At 42.7% G+C, this 8,804-nt stretch overlaps 1 pseudogene; it reads left to right on the plus strand.

Annotated features, from left to right (window-relative positions):
* The first annotated feature begins 5,380 nt into the window (after positions 1-5,380).
* Positions 5,381-8,333, plus strand: LOC136481074 (P-(S)-hydroxymandelonitrile lyase-like; annotated as a pseudogene).
* The last annotated feature ends 471 nt before the right edge of the window (positions 8,334-8,804 follow it).

The raw sequence follows: 8,804 nt of genomic DNA on the forward strand, positions 1-8,804 counted from the left end.
CTTTGATTGAAACTACCAAGCGAACAGGCTGGAAGACTTGGAACTCGGGTCACAAAGTCCTGAGGAACGGATTCTGATGAGCTGGTGCAACAGCATATAGCAGCAGAGGCCCCGGTTTTGTCTCTGCCCCCATCCTGCAGGTCTTCCTACTCCTACTTGATCCCAACTCCACAATGCATGGGGCCGTTTGGTCGGGTCGCCACTCACCAGCGATCACATCCTACATGTACTGAATACAACTGTCATGTTATAAAGGCCTTGTTTAGATTGTAAGTTTTTTCACTCTCTCTCCATCACATCAAATCTTTGGACACATGTATGTAGTATTAAATGTAGATAAAAAAAATAACTAATTATACAGTTTGATTGTAAATTACGAGACGAATCTTTTGAGCCTAGTTAGGCTATGATTGGACAATAATTGTCAAATACAAACGAAAGTGCTACAGTGTCGAATACTGATTCCTAACCTCGATCTAAACGAGGCCAAAACATCCAAAAGAACAATGGCGACATGGTGTCCCTGCCCTGCCCACCCCACGGTAACCGGTAAGAATAAAATCTTTACCGAGGCACGCGAAAACATGCAAACAGAAACGCTGTCATGACGATGTTCAGCCTGTTCGGTTGGCTGGTTCGTATCGTTGCTGGTTCGTGAAGAAGTACTGCTGGCTGGTTTGTGTGAGAGAAAAATACTGTTCCGGCTAGAAATTTACGATCGTTTACGACAAGCCACAGCCAAACGAACAGGCTGGTTCTTCACGGTTCACCAAACGGACATCTCTGATGTATGCTGCTGCAGCTAAGCTCTAGCATCTTCTTCGTCGACACCGCCTGCATGCATTTGAGCAATTCTCTTTTACATGGGATGCGTACGTGGGACCAGGCTCCCTCCAGCAGGCGTGAGTAGTGAGAATCTGTAGAAAGTAAGAGCACGGCAATCATGGCTGCTAGGTGTTAGCAGCATCGTCTGCATGCATCAAAGTGTAGAGCTCGCTCTTAGTACTGATCAGCATCAGCAGGTTAAGGTGCACTGACTGTGACTGACATGCATGCAGGTGCAGCATACAGCATAGCGGCGGCAGTGAAAGTGAACTAATCAAAGCATGCGCGGTTTACCGTGGCCCGTGGGTAACTCGTATCTTGTCAACTATGGTCTTATTAATCTGTTGCTGTTCCTGTCCTTGCTGACAAGCTTCCTTCTGAATGAATGATTGGGGGTCACCAACAGGAAACAAATAAATCTGCACAAGTACAGTACAGAACCCTTGGAAAAATAGGTTTTGGATTTACCATAAGACTGGAAGCAGCAAGAGATGACGAGTCCTAAGCAGTAGAAAGAATCTAGATTGATAGAATCATTCTGACGGGCGAGTAAACAGGCTGTGGCTGCAGTACCAGAGGTCCAGGCTTTTGTCCCTCAGACCCTCAGTCCCAACTCCAACAGCATCGTCTCCGATCCAATGGGGTCGGCCATCTGATCTGATCGCTGTGATGACAACTACTATACTGGTATATTTGAAGATCTAGAAACAGTAATGCTGCACTGGTTTGGAGTCCCCAGAAGGGATCTTTATCGAGACCCGAGAAAGCACCCGCCAGTTCGTCGCTGTCGTCTTCGTCGTCATTCACCAAGCAAATCTGATCTCCCCCTCCCGTGCTCTTCAGATTAAAGCTGCCATACGTGGTGGCTTTCTTTATCCATCTTGGCTGTATACATGGGACCAACAACAGGCACAGGCAGGCAGGCAGCTAGTACGAGAATTCACAGAAAGAGAGGAGTAAAACCTGCGGGAAGTGAACAAGTGCTGCGTGCTTGCACCAAATGCGTGCGGCTGGTGTGATTCATTCAGTGCATCAGAGCTTTAGCTGCACTGAAAAGCACGCAGATGAAGAGGAAAGCTACAGAAAACCAAAGCATGCGTGGACTGGCTATTAAGGCGCCAAAGACGCCGTTACCCCCACCCTGAGGTGCCAAAGATGCTTTTGCACTGAGGCTCTATCACCATAAGCAGCTGCTACGGGCCTGGGAAGAATATTCAAAAGGATGCTATATGATTGGGGAATGGAATCAATTGGCACCAAAGCCTGAACCGCAAAACAGCAAAAGTACATTTTGCCTCCTATGACCTATAGACACTAGCAGAGCTGAATAGCTGATGCACCAAAGCCGGAACGCAAAACGGCAAAAAGAATATTCAAAAGGATGGTACATGCATTCACTACTGCAGATCCGCCTATTACTGCCAGTTGCAAACCGGTCATCACTACTGGTGCTTAATTAGTTTGAACCGGCTGTGAGTTGTGGCAGCTCTTTCTCTTAGGAACCGAAAAAGGACCACTAAATCAGCGGGTCAGGTTTAGATAGAAAGAAGGGCCACTCGACTGAAAACTCTTTAGCGACTGAATGAACACTCTGAAGCTCGAACAGTTAAGCTCCCATGATGGATCAGAGACTGCGGCCGCAGGCTTTTCCGGACGACTTGCACACGCTGTAACACATGTCCTCGATCTCTCCTCCCTGCTGAAACAGTTAGAGATCTCTGAGCTGACGGATGGATCGACGATGGATGTGACTTGGGGTGGGGAGTCTGCGAACCTCATGACGCGCGCTGAAGAACGAGCTCACTTTCCTATGGCGTGGCATGTGGGGATCGGAACGCCTGCTAGAGATCGGATGGAGAGGTCATGGAGCACTGGGAATGGAGATGGTATGGGTGCCCAGAATAATCTGGGAGAGGCCCAAGGTCACCTGTCATCCAGCGAGCTCCAGCTCCAGCTGGATCAGAATCAGATCCTGTGACCTCCATCTGACCAGTGCAGCATCTTCGGCCCAAACGCACTTGCAAAACTTTTTCAGGGACCTTTCACAGTGCCAAAAAAATAGGGTTTCAATAACATGTCTGAAGTTTTATTATTTATTTTTCTGAAAAACATCTCCTATGAAATTTAATTTTAATTTATTATTAATTTTTCTGAAAACATCTCCTATGAACTTTAATTTTAAATTCTCAACTCCTGTTTTGTTGAAGTGGTGCGTACGAAAGTGTTATTTTAATTTTTAATTAATAAATATTAACACGATTCAGTTCATCATAGATATGGATCAAAATTTTGGCAAAATCAACATTTTTTTTTGCATTGTTCAAGTGGGGGAAAACCTAAACAATTTGAGAGCACCGGTGCTATGAAGTTGAAACATCATCGGAAATGTTGGAAGTTGTGAATTTAAATAGAGTTCTAAAAGAATAGGCTGGAAAACAAAGACGGCATGCATTGTATGTGTCACTGTATGTGTTTCATTGCGCACCGCATTGAACCATCTCTATATTGCTGTTATGCTGCATTTCTGTAGGGTGCAGGTGCACCTTGAACCCACCTTAACCTTGTGACCTTTTCGCATAGCCCAGCCCATATACTGGCATAAAGTTCATGCAGGAGTTAGTGGCCCATGATCCGTTTTTTTTTTGAGAATCACCTATGATCCGTTTTGGGAGACTACAGTGTGGAATTTTGTCCCATTTCATACGGCCCATGGAGTGATGAAGTGCAGGAGTTAGTCGTCCATTTCAGTCAAGCACGATTTTCTCCATTATGGATCATTTGTGGCATTAGCAGAGCCAAGATGAGCACCTCGCGGGGGGGGGGGGGGGGGGGGGGGGGGGGCTAATCAATAGAGATTTAGAACAAATGTCGAAGATTAACGGGAAAATCACGTTTTTTTCTACAGTAAATACAAAGAAAAATCACTCTCACATGGGGGCTGCTGCCCCCCTAGCCCCTCGTGGATCCGCCACTGATTTGTGGTCAAGGATGGATCACAAGTGAGGTTCTTGGAGGGCAAATGCCTTGGAAACACCACTTTACAAGAACATTATCCAAGCCTTTACAATGGCCCCGTTCGGCTTACCCCATATTCGACTTCTTTTTTCAGCCGAAACAGTGTTTTTCTCTCACAATAATTCAGCCAGAACAGTGTTTTTCAGCCAGTTTCAACCAAAATTCTGCCAGCCGAACGGGGCCAATATAGTCAGGCCTACACATGTAACTATAGGTGAAGTGCTTTGCGTTTCTCCACCAAATCTTTCTTGGCGCAGGGATCTTACAGGTCCTAGTTAGTAGCTTGGAACAATCAGTTACCACGCATTACTAACATACAATTGTCCCAATAGCCAGATGTTTTTCACTGGAACTACACCCAAATGGACAATAATTCTCAGTGAAATCACACTACCAATGTTGATGTCCCCAATTTTAATAAAAGATTATGGAAACTGAAAGCCCCATTAAAAATCAAAATCTTTTTGTGGTACTTACAAAGAGGAGTTGTATTGACCCAGGATAATCTTGCTAGGCGCAACTGGCGTGGTAGTAAAATGTGTTGCTTTTATCATAAAGATGAGACAATTAATTAGGCACCTATTTTTTGAATGCCACTTCGCGTGTTCTATTTGGTCGATTATTCAGGTGACTACTGGACTAACTAAACCTTACCATGTTTCTCACTTGTTTGGTGGATGGTTAGAAGGTTTCAGTAAATTAAACCTCTACTTATGCTTGGAGCGGGTGCTACTTGGTCACTTTGGCTAAGGAGAAAAATATTGTATTTGGAAAGAAAAAAACATAAAAGGTGGCTTCTCAAGACTTGGTTGTGGTGGTCTCGCAACAGTTGGCGCATGTAGCCAAGGATATTTTCTCCTGGACACATGTGTGGCGATCTAATCTACGAATTGATAGTCACTAGAATGTGCCAATCTCCTTTTATTTTTGTGGTTGCGTGCCTCTTTATTAGGCAAATGTCAGAAGTACATTTTCAAGGCTTTGTATCATCTTGATGTAACGCTTTGAGAATTTAATAAAAGCTTGTTTATAAAAAAGGCAGGACTTAGTCACGAGTTAAGTTTTTTTTTTGAGAAAACTGGGATTGTATTTCACATGTATAAGATATGGTTTACATTGCAACCCTTACAAAGGCACCCTTGAAGAAAAGAAAAATTACACTTTGGTCCATACAAGGGTCTCCCGGTCGTCTTCGTCGCCGAAGAATGGAGGAGCCCCTCGACGAGCACCCATCGCACCGGAAGTTGGAGCGGAGACACGCCGAGTATGCAACTTGAAGCCAAAGCCCTTCTCGACGAAGAAACAAAAAAGTTTTCCATTGCCACGATCAGTAGTGAAAGGATCGAGGATGCCGCCTAGAGGGAGGTGAATAGGCGTTTCTAAAATTTAACCCTTCAAAATACGAAAACAATTAGTGTTGGTTGGAAACTCTAAATCTGAGAAATAAACCCCTCATGAGTTAGCCAATAGAGAATACAAGGTATAGAGAATAAATCTAGGAGCTATAACCCTGCAACAAACAAGTTAGTGCAACAAGTGAATGAATTCCTACACTTTCCTGGTGAAATGGTTGGAGAGGTTCCCAAAGTACCAGTACCGCGATTTCTACATTGCCGGCGAGAGCTATGGAGGTCAGTACGTAGTATTTTTGTTAGTGCAGTACGAGCCTGTTTGGACGAAGGAGATTTGTTTGTTTGTTTCGGAATTTCTAGGCAGTGTTATTATGCATTAATTCGTCAAATATTTTGATCTGCAGGTCACTATGTTCCTCAGCTCTCCCAGCTCGTGTACAGGAACAACATTGGCGTAGAGAAGCCTTCCATTAACTTCAAAGGTTTCATGGTACAGATATGCGGCGCATGCTTAAAATCGAATCCACACATGCGTTTCATATATCGGAATTTGAACCGAATGGACAAACACACCTGCACAGCACGTATAAAATAAACAAAAAAAATGCACATCTTAGTATCTTACTATCAGTAGTTGAAGGCTCTCAACGGAGCCTTGACTAATGGATTTATTCTGTTTTAGAAACTAAGGCATTATCAAACGAATCCATATGCCTTCAGTGGAGACTTCACGTTAATCCTCAAATTAAACGATGCGTTGAAAAAAAGATATATCCTAAATCATAAAAAAATCAGAAAGATTGAATCACAATTAGTAGACTCCAGTCACAGTTATAGTGATGATAATAACAATTGAATTTATTCTGTCTTTAAAAAATAAGTGGTCCCTTTCCATTATGAAAAAATATGTATAAGATAAGCCACTGATTAACTATATATCTAAATTATATATCCATGATTCCACGTATGCTGCTATATTTACATGCTTATAAATCATATAAATTAGATCTAAATTACCACTTGTGCTGTTATTAAATTTGAACTAAAATATCTTCTTAAGATTTGATGTAAATTTCCAATAGATGCTATTATGAAAAATGTTTAAGTAACTATAAATTATGCCTATATATTCTAATTAATAAATTACCCACTTCTATTACTATTAATCCTATATAAATAATCAACATAAAACAAACATAATAATATTGTACCATCATGCATACAGGTCATGTATAAATGAATACATCATGAGAGGAATATATACATCATCAGGAAAAGGTTCCCTTAACGACTCATAACCTAGCTATACTAATGTCTAAAAGGTATTTAAAATTATTTTAACATCCAGTAAAATAATTTAAAAATATTGTTACCTTAGATATAAATAATTATAAATTAAATATTATGACATATCTATTCATAATATAATTGTAACCACGTTATTTTTTAGTTATTAAAAAATACTACTAAACAAGTAACTGATAAGGCAAGTGTTAGTGGCATGACACAGTAACCGACTATCACATCAGTTGTTGTGTTGGCAACTGTGACAATAGGTTTCATCCGGATGAAAGTGTCTCCATCTCACTTCATAATTAACATGTCAGGTCATTAAATTTGCTGATGTGTCACAGTATTAAATATAGATGAAGCCCGAGATTGGCCTAAGGCTAGTCTCAGTGGGGGTTCATCTTCCAGTTTCCAACACACCCATATTTTGGAAACAGTGCAGAAGAGTTTCATCCCCATGAAACTCTCTCTACTCCCATGAAACTTTTATCTTCTCTCTTTTCATCAAGACAGTGCCATGTCAACATATTTGATGCCCATGAAACTCTATGAAATCCCCATTGAGACTGGCCTAAGAAAAACTGATATATATTTACCAGTGGATCCAGGAGGTTACTGTAATAATTAGATAATAATTAATTATTCCAGGTGGGAAACGGTCTGACCAACGACCGCACTGGCATGATCGGCATGTTCGAGTTCTGGTGGCACCACGGCCTCATCTCCGACGAGACCCTCAGCGGCCTCAAGGTTTGCCCGGGGAGTTCCTTCATCCACATGGAGCCGGAGTGCCAGAAGATCTGGGACAAGGCCGTCGCCGTCGAGGAGCAAGGCAACATCGACGGCTACAGCATCTACACGCCGCCGTGCGACAAGCACTTCCTTCTGAGTCCTATTTGTTTGACCCATGCATGCATCAGTTCGTTCCGCTTCAGTTTTCTTCCACACTTGTTTGTGTATGTACTGAACTCATTCATTGTCACGAGCGAAAGCCATAATGTTATTTGTCTTGCAGCGATCCCTTATATTACAACTGGACAGACACACCCGCTTCCATGCTACCCATCTACAAGGAGCTCATTGGAGCTGTGGCCTCAAGGTCTGGGTCTTCATCAGGTAATTAATCGATGTAAGCTGCCTGCATATACTACCTAGCCAGTGTCGCTTTGATTTCTTCGAAGACATGAGTTCTTGCTGCTCTGATTTTTGTATACAAGAAATCAGAGTATATGATGTTTTTTCATTTGCAGTGGTGACACAGACACTGCAGTGCCACTGAGTGGGACCAGGCGCTCTCTTGCTTCCCTCGGACTTCCTGTAAAAACAAGCTGGTACCCCTGGCACATGGTCTCAACCGAGGTCAGTACTGACTACAGAGAACAGGAGAAAACACACACCAAGCTCCATATCTTTGAATCCTTTTTTCTTTTCTTTTTCGAAGTTCTCAATCCTTTGTTTCTTGCCGCGATACAGTTTTCTTTTCCTCCATGACCAATATACATGCATGCTTGTGATATGAAATATAGGTTGGCGGCTGGAGCATGGAGTATGAAGGTCTGACCTACGTCACCGTCCGCGGTGCTGGGCCTGAGGTTCCCCTGCACCGTCCGGAGCAGGCGTTCTTCTTGTTCAAGCAATTCCTGCAGGGCGAACCCATGCCGGCCGAGGCAAGTTTTAATTACTTTCGCCACACATTGATCCGAAACATAACTTGCTCATGGAATCTGTAAACTAACAACTGATGCCATCAACTCCACATATATGTGCATTAATTGGTCTCTGAAGAAGGATAGGATGTTCATTTTGCAGGCAAAAGATGCCAGCGTCATACTCCTTCCTTCTGAGAAATAAGAATGCCTCCGACTGAGCAGGGAGCAGCACAGGATGGGGAGGCTCGCGCTGTCATGCTTGATGACAACGATTGATTCCACTACGATCGCTGAATAATGCTGCATTATGTCTGTGCTGTTGATATGTACATGTACACGGAGAATAAATAGAGCTGGAGCCCGAAAAGCTATGAATAATGTACAAACCATTGGCTTGGCGGTGGCCGATGGATGGCCACTACTTAAAAAAGCATCTCTAGATCGAAATGTATCTGTATGGACGACTGGTATTTTACGGACAACTCAATCTAAAACCGCATCTAAAAACGGTTCTCAAAACGAGTCTCTAGAAATGTATTTGTAGCTGTTATTTTGAGCCGCCTCTACAAATGACCATATTTATAGGAGCAGCTCTAGATCCAACCGCCACTACAACAAATCAATTTCTAGATACAGTTGGATCTAGAACCGCCTCTATAAATGGGCGCTGAAG

This window comes from Miscanthus floridulus, chromosome 9 (assembly GCF_019320115.1).
Source record: "Miscanthus floridulus cultivar M001 chromosome 9, ASM1932011v1, whole genome shotgun sequence".
Lineage (NCBI taxonomy): Eukaryota > Viridiplantae > Streptophyta > Magnoliopsida > Poales > Poaceae > Miscanthus > Miscanthus floridulus.